At 40.4% G+C, this 15488-nt stretch overlaps 1 pseudogene across 1 annotated transcript in view; it reads right to left on the bottom strand.

The window, feature by feature from the left end:
- The window catches only part of LOC148596886 (uncharacterized), a 37282-nt pseudogene extending 22130 nt beyond the window's left edge, over window positions 1–15152 (bottom strand). The window contains exons 1-6 of the transcript XR_015919228.1: window positions 14971–15152; window positions 8254–8308; window positions 5607–5673; window positions 4226–4309; window positions 3097–3180; window positions 2696–2809 (exon numbers count right to left, since the gene is read on the bottom strand). The product of XR_015919228.1 is annotated as an uncharacterized LOC148596886 (transcript). The remainder of the gene's footprint in view (window positions 1–2695; window positions 2810–3096; window positions 3181–4225; window positions 4310–5606; window positions 5674–8253; window positions 8309–14970) is intronic.
- Window positions 15153–15488: the final 336 nt, after the last annotated feature.

The raw sequence follows: 15488 nt of genomic DNA, 5'->3' as shown, positions 1-15488 counted from the left end.
GTCATTTTAATGTAGGGGTGAATTCGACTTTTTCTGAGGAGAAGGAAAGGGAAATGGGAGTTCCTCAGGGAAGTATTCTTTCTGTCACTCTCTTCAGTATTAAAATTAATAGTTTAGCCCAAGTTTTGAAGGACAATATTGACGGTTCCTTGTATGTAGACGACTTTTTGATCTGCTACAGGGGACAAAATATGAGTAATATTGAAAGGCAGTTACAACTTTGCCTCAAAAGAATTGAGAAATGGGCTTTGGAGAATGGGTTTAAGTTTTCTACATCTAAAACTGTTGGTATGCACTTTTGTCGAAAGCGAAATCTGCATCCGGGCCCAGGTCTCTTTCTTTATGGTAATAAAAGCAAAATAGTAGAAGAAACAAAATTCCTTGGATTACTTTTGATAGTAAACTTTCTTTTCTTCCCCATATCAAATTACTTAAATCTAGGTGTCTTGAGGCACTAGATATTTTAGAAATGGTGTCCAGTGCCGATTGGGGTGCTGATACCTCAATTTTATTAAATTTATATAGATCTTTGGTTAGGTCTAAACTTGATAATGGATCTATTGTTTATGGTTCCGCCAAAAAATCTTACCTTAAAATTTTAGACGCTGTTCACCACCAGGGGTTTCGACTTTGCCTTGGTGCCTTCAGAACCTCTCCTATTGAGAGCCTTTATGCCGAGGCAAATGAACCATCCCTTGGAGACAGACGTTTGAAATTAGGTCTTCAATATGTAAGTAAACTTATGGCCTACCCAGATAGCCCTGCCAACGACTGTGTCATTAATCCTATCTATGTCGACATTTATCGAAAACATGAAAGCAAAACCCCTCCTTTTGGAATTCGAATAAAACCTCATTTGGAAGCAATTCATCTGGAGACCAATGCAGTGACACCAGTTGTTACCTCGAAATGCCCTCCATGGGAGCTTCCATACCCTTCTTTCATTTTTGATCTGCGTGAATATAAAAAGTCCGATGCCAATCCTTTATTTTTACAACAAAAATTTTCTGAAATTAAAGCAAATTATCCAGATTTTTCGACGGTGTATATTGATGGCTCACAAGATGGCGATAGCTTTGCATGTGCTGCTGTCCATGGTGACAGAACTGTAACTGAACGGTTGCCATCGAGCGCTTCCATATTCACAACTGAAGCTCGAGCCATCTTGTTAGCACTTAAATTGATCACTCAATCTAATCTGTCACAGTTTATTATTCGTTCTGACTCTTTGCGATGTCTTTTGGCAATTAACAATCACAAACTGAAAAACACTCTTATCTTACAAATTTTATATTTTATTCATCGACTTCGGGAATTTGATATAGAGATTGTTTTTCTCTGGGTACCCAATCATGTCGGTATTCATCGGAATTCAGTTGTAGACAGGGTTGCCAAGAAGGCATTAAATGAAATAATAAAGGACGTTAGTTTGCCATACACCGATTTTAAACCTTTAATAAGGAAATATATTTTAAAGATGTGGCAGGACCGATAGGACGGTCTTGAACACAACAAACTCAATTCCATAAAACCCGACCTAGGCGTTCATCAATCCGGGTCGGGCAATCGCAAAGAGCAAGTGGTCATGACTAGATGCCGCATTAGTCTTTCTATATTTACACATGGCCATTTGCTTGTTGGTGATCCTCGACCTGAGTGTATCCCATGTGATTGCCCTTTCTCTATCAAACATGTTCTTCTAGATTGTGTGGATTTTGCCAACACCAGGCAAAATTATTTTGACTGCGCCAATATGTTTGATTTGTTCAAGACCGTTTCATCTAAAAACATTATCGTTTTTTTGCGGGACATCGGTTTATTTAATAAAATCTAAATTGGATACCTTCCTTGATTTTTCCTTGATATTTTAAATGTTTTATCGAAGTTATGTTTCTATATGTATTTTATGTCTTAGGTTCTCCTTTTACGTACCTTTTTATATGTAAGTGGCTGTTTTAATTCCATTATTTTATGAAGAGACTGATCTTGCTTTTAATATATTCATTTCATTAAATGTTCTTGCCGTGATATGGCCCTAGTCGCCAAAACGGCATTAAAACATAACAATCAATCAATCATAAATATTGATTGATTATTGGAGTTTATCGCTCGAGCTGCAATATTTCAGCTATATTCAGATGATGAACATGAAAAGTAGGACACAAGGATAATAGGGTCGACAAATTTTGATTGCCACTAGAAATAGGGAGGTACGGGCAATTTAGCCTCCTTCGGTGGAGCGCAAAAGTTCCTACTCCTATCGAATACCACAGCAGGGTCTTTAACGTGCGAAGAACGTGGCATCTTTCCCAACACGGTGCACCGTCATGGTTTGCAGTCATGTTTTTCGTATTATAAATAGAACCTGACGACCACAGCATGTAACACGCCAGGGGTACCCCATTCCCAACCTGGGGCACACAACACAGTTACTCTCTGGGCAGAGCGTCGTAGCTCCAAGCCAGGGTTCTAAACACTATTTAGTCGCCTTCATGACATGCTTAGCGTTGCTGCGGGTCTATTCTTTTGACACCTGGACCCGAAATGGGCTCCACCACATAAATACTGAAATTAATCCAAGTTACATGTATTATAAATGCTTACATGGCATTTTTAAAATGGTTTACACAAATGATTTTAAAGAGGTATGTCCCTTAGTCTTGGTCTACCACCTTAAGATGATTTAATTGTTTACCTCCGGTGGTTTCCTCTTCAGAATATCACTGATTATTATATCAAACACTTCCTTCACATGAAATCCGGTCATAGCACTTGCCTCGTAGCATTTCATATTGTGTTCAACTGCAAACTGGAATGGAGAAAATACGGGTTATTTACCCGTTGTATACTACCATAAAAATTCCGTATGGAAATTACTTGTAATAACACTAGACCTTTTGATTAGTGTTTCAATCTCAGAAATTGTTTTGTAAATCCATAACGTGTAACTACGAAAGCTTAAGATTCGACTCCTTTTTGTATTACATATCGAGTGAGTTCCGTAATGTAATCTGAAATCCAACAATAAGTTACTATGAAAGCTAATTCCTAAGAATATTTCATAGTTTCTTGTCTATAACTACATGTAGCACTTACGTCAATAGCTTCCCCAAACTGGACCTTTCTATTACTTTCAATGTCACACTTCAATCCAACCAATATTTTATCATGCTTTGCAAACTGGAACATATAAACAATATTTTATATAAAACCTTTTCTAGATTCTTCTGCTGAGCTTGCTCAAGTGTTTTAAGTGTATTTATAATTATATCCGATCGGCTAGTTGTAGGTCGACTTGTGGGGAAAATTTTTTTTCAGGAAGCGAACAAGCAATATATGTATGTGCTAAGATGCTTAGTAACAGAAACCACGGCCACAGTCGGACACAATAATGAAATTATGTTTCCTCGGTATTCAACCAGGTTCATCCAAACATAAAGCAATAGAGATAATACATAAATATGTACGATTGGTATATATTAAAAAAGATAAATGTATGAACAGTAAGGAACCGAAATATTGAATACAGAACTTAAGGGACCATAAAAAGTTTATTATGGGGAACTTAAACGGACAGACACGCCGTGTAATATGGCAGCTTTTTTTTAAATTAACAAAATATCTATGAGGGATGGTTCACTAGTGAAACACCGCTTTCAATCACATTATCAGGAAAATAACCCACATGGGAAACCTACAGGAAGAATGGGTTAAATTTAAGCCGCTGTGATAAGTAGTCGCTGAGAAATGTGTGATGAAACCACTGACATGGGTAAAACCTTCGGAGCTGTGGTAAAAGAATCATAGGGGAGAATTTTAGCAGTTGTTTGCTGAACGAGCGGTGCTGAATATGGACGGAGAATTGGAAGGACCGATTGAGAGCCTGTATGGAATTTTGTGATTGTTCTTGTTCATATCGTCCCTTATTGTTCAAGATGTATTATTTTTGCTCAACGGGCGATGCTGAATGGAGATGGACCGATTGAGACACTGTATGGAATTCTGTGATTGTTTTTGTTCATGGCGTCCCTTATTGGTCAAGACGTATTTTACGAATACCCTGCGACGGCTGAACGTTGTTTACGAGGTTGGAAGTTGAATTTCTGAATTGGTCCTTTGTAGTATATAGGAAATTAAACCCATAGAAAAGTTGTAGTACTGTGATAAGTATGCCTTACAATATAGGCAAGATGTATTTTAGCTGAAGGTGGTAAAATGCAATTACCTGTTTTATAACATTCAACATAAACATGTCCTTCAATTTCAGATAAGATTGTCGGTCTGTCACATCATAGGTAATAATAACTCCCTAAAAACATAAACAAACAATCGTACTTGAAGAAGTAAAAATAATAGATTGATTGATTGATTGTCGTTTTTTCATGCCGCTTAATGAAAATATTAAAAGCAAGATCAAAGTCTCTTCATAAAATAATGAGCCCCGTGTGGGTCCGGGTGTCATTAGAATAAGCCTGCAGCAGCGCTAAGCTTGTCGTAAAAGGCGACTAAATAGTGCTCAGAACCTTAGCCAAGGGCTAGGGCGCACTGCCCACAGAATAACTGCGTTGTATGTCCCAGGTGGTGGAATGGGGTACCCTTGGTGTGTTACATGCTGGGGTTGCTGAGGCTAAATTGGCCGTCCCTACCCACCTTTCCCTATTTTCAGTGGCAATCAAAATTTGTCGACCCCATTATCCTTGGGTCCTATCCCATTTTTCATTTCATCATCATTTCATGTTCATTTTATCATCCATTTCATGTTAATGGCCTGAATATAGCTGAAATATTGCTGCTCGGGCGTTAAACCCCAACAAACAAACATGTTCATCGTCTGAATATAGCTGAAATATCGCTGCTCGGACGTTAAACCCCAACAATCAATCATAAAATAATGAAATTAAAATAAAAACAAAAAAAGCTATTTTCATATAAAACGGTATGTAAAAAAATAATGTATGACATAAAATACACATAGTAACATTAATGCCTTCTTGGCAGCCTTGTCTACAACTGAATTCCCCTGAATACCAACATGACCGGGTAATAGAATATCGATGAAAATATTTTTTTTAGTAATGTAATGATTAATTGAAGTTTACTGTCAACTGGCAATTACTTGCACGCATTTCAGAGTAAATTTGTTTTGTAAAAAGAACGGATCCTTTGGACTTAAGTCCGAAATATGCATGATTCTTTTGGTGAGCTTGCTCAAAGTATTCCTTGTTATGTTTTCAGAGTTTTTGTGAGAATCGGGTAAAATGGGAAATTATGTACATGCAATGCCATGTCAAAACATCACTGATATGACAATAGAAATTCATTCAATGATGTCATCTCAATTTAAAAGACCGTTTTCGATCTCTCTATCGCCGGATTTGTTCAGAAATGCTTCAATAGAACGTTAGAAAAATTAGTTTATTGACAGGGTTATCTACCTTGGAAATGCACATTTCAATGAAATTATAACTCAGTTTTGTGTTTTTCCTTGATTTTGAAGGTTCAAATAGTCAAATTAAACTTAAAAAATGGACGTCTCTTTTATGCCATGTTTCGCCCACTGTATATTTATTACTAAGACTGCTACTATTAAAAATTAAAAATCTTACATCACTTCCACGAGAATAAGTGTCCCACATAACAGTCTTATACTTCAATAACAAAATGTCTAGGTCACTGAAATATAAATATGTCTCATTACTTCAACGTCCAAAATACAAATGAACTTGAACCAAAACATGCGTATAACTTCACAAAAGTTCGAAGGCATAGCTTCCGTAAATAGGGCAACATGTAATTTATATTTGATAACATTGTTTGAAAGTAACATGTATGTGCCCCCGTGCAGGTCCGGGTGTGAAAAGAATAGGCCTGCAGCAGCGCAAAGCTTGTCGTAAGAGGCGACTAAATAGTGATCAGAACCTTAGCCGGGGGCTAGGGTCCTCTGCCCACAGAGCAACTTAGTTGTGTGCCCCAGGTGGTGGAATGGGGTACCCCTGGCGTGTTACATGCTGGGGTTGTCAGGCTATAATACGGAAAACCTGACCGCAAACCAAAGTGGTGCACCGTGTTGGGAAAGATGTCCCGTTCCTCGGACCTTGAAGAACCCTACCGTGGTATTCTCCTTGAATAGGAACCATAGGGCTGTCAGGCTATAATACGGAAAACATGACCGCAAACCATAGTGGTGCACCGTATTGGAAAAGATGCCACCTTCCTCGCACGTTAAAGAACCCTGCTGTGGTATTCGATAGGAGTAGGAACTTTTTCGCTCCGCCACAGGAGACTAAATTGCCGACCCTACCCATCCCTGCCCCGTGCAGGTCCGGATGTCAAAAGAATAGGATAAGCTTGTCGAAAAAGGCGACTTAATAGTGCTCAAAACCTTAGCCGGGGACTAGAGCGCTCTGCCCACAGAGCAACTGGGTTGTGTGTCCCAGGTGGTGGAATGGGGTACCCCAGGTGTGTTACATGCTGGAGTTGTCAAGCTATAATAAGGAAAACCTGACCGCAAACCATAGTGGTGCACCGTGTTGGGAAAAATGCCTCGTTTCTTGCACGTTAAAGAACCATACTATGGTATTCTCCCGGAGTACGAACCATAGGGCTCCGCCACAGGAGGCTAAATTGACCGACCCTACCCACCTCTCCCTATTTCCAGTGGCAATCAAAATATGTCGACCTCGTTGTCCTTGTTTCCCATCCATTTTTCATTTCATCATCATTTCATGTTCATTTTATCACCAATTTCATGTTCATCGTCTGAATATAGCTGAAATATTGCTGCTCGGACGTTAAACCCCAACAAACAAACAAAGCTCTGCCACAGGAGGCTAAGTTGGTCGACCCTACCCACCTCTCTCAATTTCCAGTGGCAATCAAAATTTGTCGACCCCATTATCCTTGTGTCCCATTCCTTTTTTCATTTCATGTTCATTTTATCATCCATTTCATGTTCATCGTCTGGATATAGTTGAAATATTGCGGCTCGGACGTGAAACCCCAACAAACAATCCTACCCATACCTCCCCTTCATCTTGTGGCCCCGTGCAGGTCCGGGTGTCAAAAGAATAGGCCTGCAGCAGCGCTAAGCTTGTCGTAAAAGGCAACTAAATAGTGCTCAGAAACCTAGCCGGGGGCTAGGCGCTGTGCCCACAGAGCAACTGGGATGTTTGCCCCAGGTGGTGGAATGGGGTACCCCTGGCGTGTTACATGCTGGGGTTGTCAGGCTATAATACGGAAAACCTAACCGCAAACCATAGTGGTGCACCGTGTTGGGAAAGATGCTACGTTCCTCGCACGTTAAAGAACCCTGCTGTGGTATTCGATAGGAGTAGGAATCACTGCGCTCCGCCACAGGAGGCTGAACTGCCCGACCTTACCCATCCCTCCCTTTTTCTAGTGGCAATCAAAATTTGTCTACCCTACTGTTCTTGTGTCCCATCCCATTTTTCATTTCATCATCATTTCATGTTCATTTTATCATCCATTTCATGATCATCGTCTGAATATAGCTGAAATATTGCTGCTCGGACGTTAAACCACAACAATCAATCAATCCTTCATCTTGTGGGAATCGAAATTTGTCGACCCTATTGTCCTTGTGTCCCATCCTTTTTATTTCATTTCATTATCATCATTTCATGTTCATCGGCTGAATATAGCTAAAATATTGTTGCTCGGGCGTTAAATCCAATAATCAATCATTCAATCATAATTTGACCATCGGTTTCAGAGACTGTCTCTTTAGAAACTAACAAGTTCCTATAATTAAGACGGCATATGGTAAATTTTATCGCACGGAATATTCGTTCCAAAGTAATATTTATATTACATTGTATATGATTGATCGATTAATTGTTGTTTGACGCCCAGGCAGCAATATTTCAGCTATATCCGGGCACTGAACATGAAATAATAATATCATATGTATGTTCAACACTACAAAGTTTTTTTATAATCGACGATGGATTGCTCAGAAAATGATTTTGAAGTTCTCCATGAAAGGAACTAAATCATGCCGAAATGTAGGAGTTGTCGCCCTTCCTCAATAAGTGTCCTTAGTTTCTATGTTAATTCATGTCTCTTTAATTGTTGCAGTTAATCAGTTTGCGTTATGAGGTAGTTGAATTTGTTTTAAATTAAATTTGTCATGTGCCACAGACTGTCTGGAATTCGCATTGACCACTAACTGCCTGGCATTTGTATTCCTGAGTACTTATCTTATTTCACTTGATTGAATGTGAAAGTACATACAATATCTGCAACTTCAGAGGAGTTCCATTAACTGTTAGGTATTTCTCGTGTATCTCTATAAAAGGAAAAACAAAACAAAAAACGTAAGAATCTTTGATTGATTGATTGGTGTTTAACCCCCATGACGCAATATTTCAGCTATATCCGAAACGAACAAATGTTGCATCAACGACTTTTTAATAAAATTGAATACATTTAGCAATTTACCTTAGAAAGCAAAAAATGAAACTTCTTTAATTTGGAAAAACCTAGAGCAACACATCAAAGGATACCTCGCCAGTGGTAATGGGCGTCACTATATATCACCTTTTCTATGGAGTTTTCTATAGTAAAATATAACGTGCACTAGAGCGGAACGTCTAATAGGACCAATTTTCAAAATATCGGACACCAGGTTGTGGATTGTAATAAGTTATGGTCCATTAATGAATTTTACCAGTTATAGTAACTGTTATACATGAACCAGCGTATCTTTGAATTGTCTAAGACTATTTAATTGATTGATTTTAACCCCGATATAAGTACTATTTACATCATGTTCGACCTTTTATTTGAGCTAAATGCAATGCTGTGCGAAAATGATTGGATCGACTTTTATGAGGTACCCCTTCATCATCAAGCCTGGAAAAGTACCGCTAGGCTATCCGGAAATAAATATGGAACATTTAAATGAACTACGAAGGATTGATCAAATGTAAAATCCTCCTATCCAGAGGACTTTACATACCAGTGCTTCCCCCCCGTGCAGGTCCGGGTGTTAAAAGAATAGGCCTGCAGCAGCGACCCGTGCAGGTCCGGGTGTCAAACGAATAGGCCTGCAGCAGCGCTAAACTTGTCGCAAAAGACGACTACATAGATCTCAGAACCTTAGCCGGGGGCTAGGGAGCTCTGCCTACAGAGCAACTGGGATGTGTGCCCCAGGTGGTGGAATGGGGTACCCCTGGCGTGTTACATGCTGGGGTTGTCAGGCTATAAAAAGGAAAACCTGACCGCAAACCATAGTGGTGCACCGTGTTGGGAAAGATGCCACGTTCTTCGCACGTTAAATAACCCTACTGTGGTATTCTCCCGGAGTAGGAACCATAGGGCTCCGCCACAGGAGGCTAAATTGCCCGACCCTACCCACCTCTCCCTATTTCCGGTGGCAATCAAAATTTGTCGACCCTATTGTCCTTGTGTCCCATCCCTTTTTCATTTCATCATCATTTTATCATCAATTTCATGTTCATCGTCTGAATATAGCTGAAATATTGCTGCTCGAACGTTAAACCACAACAAACAACAAACAAACAAACATACCAGTGCTTCCTATCTAAATCAGCAACAAACTTGTGTTTCCACTATGCAAGATGTGTGCCGGAAACCATCAAACCAAGTGTTACCATATCGTCGACGAAAGAGCATTAACTGGACCATGGGTAACAGACGAAGTGAAGGAATCTCTGGAGACGGGAGATTAAAAAGATATATGAAGTCTAAATTTCTGAAGAAACAGAGAGATACGAGACCAAATTTTACATGAATATAAGAAAATAGGGAGAAATCCCAGAATGAGTAACTTAAACACACATATTGAACAGCTAGAAAAACAGAGGACGCTTACCTTACCGGCACACCTGGTCCATGTTCCATTTTAAAATTGAGTTCGAATTGCTCATGTACTTTTGTTACTTTGTATGTATTTTTTTCTTTTTTCATGTTCTCTATTGTGTGTTTCTTGTTTTCCATGTCTGGTCTTCGTCCCTTGATTACATTCTTTTGATATCTGCTAGAATCTTGATTCCTTTGATTACTCTTCCATGGAAAATTTGGACAGCGATCGAAATGAAGTACGTAACAGAACCGGCTGAGTACTTTGATATGTTGACCAGCGCGCAGATCGACATGACTGGGATCAACTTTGTCACAAATGAAATGGTAGAAATGAGATGAAAGTGTAAGTAGAGTTTGCCAAAACAAATGTAGCAATTGCTGCGTACACCAAAGCTCAGGATCGACTGAAATTCTACAGCTTTTTTGAACAACTTGGAGCCCAGGGAGAGGTGGGTAGGGTCGGACAGTTTAGCCTCCTGTGGCGGCGCCCTATGGTTCCTACTCCGGGAGAATACCACAGTAGGGTTTTTTTTTGTGCGAGGAACGTGGCATCTTTCCCAACACGGTGCACCACTATGGTTTGCGGTTAGGTTTTCCTTATTATAGCCTGACAACCCAAGCATGTAACACGCCAGGGGTACCCCATTAGCTCTAAGGGCAGAGCGCCCTACCCCCGGCTAGGTTTCCGACCACTATTTAGTCGCCTTTTACGACAAGTTGGTCCGGGCGATTCTTAGAACTATTCCTTCATGTAAACCAAACCATATGATGACGGAGCAATTTCGTAAAATTTCAAATACACACTTCAAACTGACTTCAAATTATTCAAAGAAATGCTGGTGAAGGGATCTGAAGACCCAACGGTAGAAGATAAACGGTTGATTGTTGGGGTTTAGCGCCCGAGCAGCAAAATTTGTTTTATTCAGGCCATGAACATGAAAAGATGATGAAATGAAAATGGGGTGGAACACAAGGATAATGGGGTCGGCAGATCCGGGTGCTAAAACAATAGGCCTGCAGGTGCGCTAAGCTTGTCGTAAAAGGCGACTAAATAGTGCTCAGAACCCTAGCCGGGGGCTAGGGCGCTCTGCCCAATAGAGCAACTGGGTTGTGTGCCCCTGGCGTGAGACATGCTGGGGTTGTCAGGCTATAATACAGAAAACCTGACCGCAAACTATAGTGGTTCACCGTGTTGGGAAAGATGCCACGTTCTTCGAACGTTAAAGAACCCTACTGTGGTATTCTCCCTGAGTAAAAATCATAGGGTCCGCCACAGAAGCCCCGTGCAGGTCCGGGTGTTAAAAGAATAGGCCTGTAGCAGCGCTAAGCTTGTCGTAAAAGGCGACTAAATAGTGCTCAGAAACCTAGCCGGGGGTTAGGCGCTCTGCCCACAGCAACTGAGATGTGTGCCCCAGGTGGTGGAATGGGGTATCCTTGGCGTGTTACATGCTAGGGTTGTCAGGCTATAATACGGAAAACATGACCGCAAACCATAGTGGTGCACCGTGTTGGGAAAGATGCCACGTTCCTTGCACGTTAAAGAACCCTGCTGTGGTATTCGATAGGAGTAGGAACCTTTGCGCTCCGCCACAGGAGGCTAAATTGCCCGACCTTACCCATCCCCCCGTTTTCCAGTGGCAATCAAAATTTGTCGACCCTATTATCCTTGTGACCCATCCTTTCTTTTTTTTCATTTCATGTTCATTTTCTGAATATAGCTGAAATATTGCTGCTCGGACGTTAAACCCCAACAACCAAACCAAACCAAACCGCCACAGGAGGCTAAATTGCCCGACCCTACTCACCTCTCCCTGTTTCCAGTGGCAATCAGAATTTGTCGACCCCTTTATCCTTGTGTCCCATCCCATTTTTCATTTCATAATCATTTTATCATCCACTTCATATTCATCGTCTGAATATAGCTGAAATATTGCTGCTCGGGCGTTAAACCCCAACAAACAAACAAACAAACAAACAGTTAGAAGTTAGAAACAATTGCAGATCGTACAGCGGAAAGATTACCGAATAGTCTTCAACAACGCTCTGTAAAAAGGAGGACTCGTGCCAAATCTCTCGGTATGGATATTAAATTGTAAAGACATTGTGGGGTCTCCGACTTTCAGTGTTCGAGTGGAGAAATACAAATATGAATGTTAGAAATCTTTGTTATTGAAAGAGAGGTAACTCGACTAATAAACCTCTGAGTGAATGAACGCAAACGAAAAAATTTACATTGTACTTGTACATCTAGCCATACGACAGTGAAAATCAATGAGACATAAATACACGGGCAGACGATTGGTCATTAATTAAAATCAACGGTTAACTAAATAATTATCTTAAATGCGAATATTACGGAAAAATCAAACGATAGAGTGCACAATGGCTTAACAACTTTATTTATCATGCTCTCAATTAAAAGTTAGTTACCATTAAAGCAGGGAAAGATGATGAATCAAATCATTATCCCTTTAACCCACAAACTACGAAAACAGTCCCGGTTGAAAGCAAATGGCATCGCAATTAGCTCAAATATAAGGTCGAAAATATCGTAAACAGTTATATTGGTCTTTAAATCAATAAATCAAATAGTCTCAGACAATTACAACAAAATCATTAACAAACAAGCAGTCATCAAATTGCATAACCAGGTATCCGATACTTTAAAAATTGTTCTCCTCATACGTTCAGCTTCCCCGTGCAGGTCCGGGTGTTAAAAGAATATGCCTGCAGCAGCGCTAAGCTTGTCGTAAAAGGCGACTAAATAGTGCTCAGAAACCTAGCCGGGGGCTAGGGCGCTCTGCCCACAGAGCAACTAGGATGTGTGCCCCAGGTGGTGGAATGGAGTACCCCTGGTGTGTTACATGCTGGGGTTGTCAGGCTATAATACGGAAAACCTGACCGCAAACCATAGTGGTGCACCGTGTAGGGAAAGATGCCACGTTCCTCGCACGTTAAAGAACCCTACTGTGGTATTCTCCCGGAATGGGAACCATAGGGCTCCGCCACAGGATGCTAAATTGCCCGACCCTACCCACCTCTCCCTATTTCCAGTGGCAATCAAAATTTGTCGACCCCATTGTCCTTGTGTCCCATCCCTTTTTCATTTCATCATCATTTTATGCTCATTTTATCAATTTCATGTTGATCGTCTGAATATAGCTGAAATATTGCTGCTCGGACGTTAAACCCCAACAAACAAACAAAACAAACCTCGCACGTTAAATAACCCTACTGTGGTATTCTCCCGGAGTAGGAACCATAGGGCTCCGCCACAGGAGGCTAAATTGCCCGACCCTACCCATCTCTCCCTATTTCCAGTGGCAATGAAAATTTGTCGACCCTATTATCCTTGTGTCCCATCCCTTTTTTCATTTCATCATCATTTCATGTTCATTTTATCATCATGTTCATCGTCTGAATAGGGCTGAAATATTGCTGCTTGGACGTTAAACCCAAACAAACGAAGAAACTAACAAACAGACGTTCAGCTCGAATGCACATTTTACTATAGGATTAAATTCAGTAAAACAAATCCCATTACTTCAAATGCAATCCCATGTTTTAAATTATGCCCCTTGTGAATAAACCTTTAGAAATCAAGAAGTTGTATGTATTACTCATTAAGGTTCAAAAGCCAACCTATCTTTTGCAACTTCCAAAACATCCGACATGTTTTGGCCATTTCCATTGCCTTCTTACTTACATACATGTGGAAATGTATTAAGGTTTGACCCTAGCCCCCACTGCTTAAAATGCTGTGTAAAAAATCAAAAACAAAACAAAGAACTGGCCTATTCTGAGGTGCAAAAACATATCTTTCAAATTATATTAAAATGGAAAAAAAATATTCAATTCCATACCCACTGGTCTTCATAAAAGATTGTTCCCCCCAAAAAGGGCGGGCCCCGTGCAGGTCCGGGTGTTAAAAGAATAGGCCTGCAAACCATAGTGGTGCACCGTGTTGGGAAAGATGCCACGTTCCTCGCACGTTAAAGAACCCTGCTGTGGTATTCGATAGGAGTAGGAACCTTTGCGCTCCGCCACAGGATGCTAAATTGCCCGACCTTACCCATCCCCCCTTTTTCCAGTGGCAATCAAAATTTGTCGACCCTATTATCCTTGTGACCCATCCTTTTTTTTCATTTCATGTTCATTTTATCATTCATTTCATGTTCATTGTCTGAATATAGCTGAAATATTGCTGCTCGGACGTTAAACCCCAACAAACAAACAAACAAACCAAAAAGGGCGGTGTTAGTGACATCATCACTATTTACTACATTTATAGCCATAGAGAAGGTCATTAGAGTGATCTATAGTGACGCCCCTTACTACTCAATCCCTGTACCGGATAGTATAAATAGGAAACTGTTAATTGATGTCACAATGGTATGGGAACAGATCCCACAATATGGTATGCTATATCAAGCACCTGTGATGTGTATTTGCATATAAAACTAATGACAAATTAGTGAATGTACGGGAAAACACCATGGTCATTATATACCTCCCGAAAAGCAAGAAAATAACGATAAAATATAACAGCCACGGCCCCGTGCAGGTCCGGGTGTGAAAAGAATAGACCTGCAGCAGCGCTAAGCTTGTCGTAAAAGGCGACTAAATAGTGCTCAGAACACTAACCAGGGCTAGGGCGCTCTGCCCACAGAGAAACTGGGATGTGTGCCCCAGGTGGTGGAATGGGGTATCCCTGGCGTGTTACATGCTGGGGTTGTCAGGCTATAATACGGAAAACCTGACCGCAAACCATAGTGGTGCACCGTGTTGGGAAAGATGCTACACTCCTCGCACGTTAAAGAACCCTACTATGGTATACTCCGGGAGTAGGAACCATAGGGCTCCGCCACAGGAGGGTAAATTGCCCGACCCTACCCACCTCTCCCTATTTCCAGTGGCAATCAAAATTTGTCGACCCCATTGTCCTTGTGTCCCATCTCTTTTTCATTTGATCGTCAAAGAAATACACAAAACAGCAACGACTGTAAGTATTATATATGTAGCAAGTACCTAGGATAGCGAAAGAAGAAGCAATTTAATTTTGCCCTAAATTTAAGAGGATATCACACTTAAACCAAGTTCAATTTCAGCAGAGCAGAGTCATACCTGAAGTCCCCCGATAAAACCTTTGGCATTCATCTGTGCAAAATCTTCTGATTAAAGCAGTTTTCCCAGTTCCTTGTTGAGCAGAAATGGCAATTATTGTAAAAAGATGTTTCCTCCCCGAGGATGTCGCCATTTTATCTAACTTTACATATTTGTTTAAGGATGACTTCAGGGATATTATATCAACGACTTAAGGAAGTGTAAAACTGTATCTAATTTGTATTTAAGTGGTACTTCATGTTGTTTCCGATGACAGCATTATTGTCACGTCTCCCCTAGTTTGATGGCAGACACTGTTTTTGCCCTGTTTGTCATTTTTAGATATGTAGACCGTGCTCGTTTTCATTGCATATCATTGCAATTATAACTCAATTAACCTATTTGAAATAGAAAATTTTGATTGATTCATTGATTAAATAAAATTAAATTAATTCATTTAATTAAATTAAGCGTTAAACCCCAACACTCACTCACTCTTGATTAAATGATTATTGGGTTTTAACTCCCGAGCAACAATA

The sequence above is a fragment of the Perna viridis genome, chromosome 15 (assembly GCF_037379345.1).
Source record: "Perna viridis isolate PV_CMFRI_1.1 ecotype Kerala chromosome 15, ASM3737934v1, whole genome shotgun sequence".
In the NCBI taxonomy this organism is placed as follows: Eukaryota; Metazoa; Mollusca; class Bivalvia; order Mytilida; family Mytilidae; genus Perna; species Perna viridis.
Note: the sequence above shows the minus strand (reverse complement) of the source record. Positions and strands in the feature narration are given on the sequence as shown.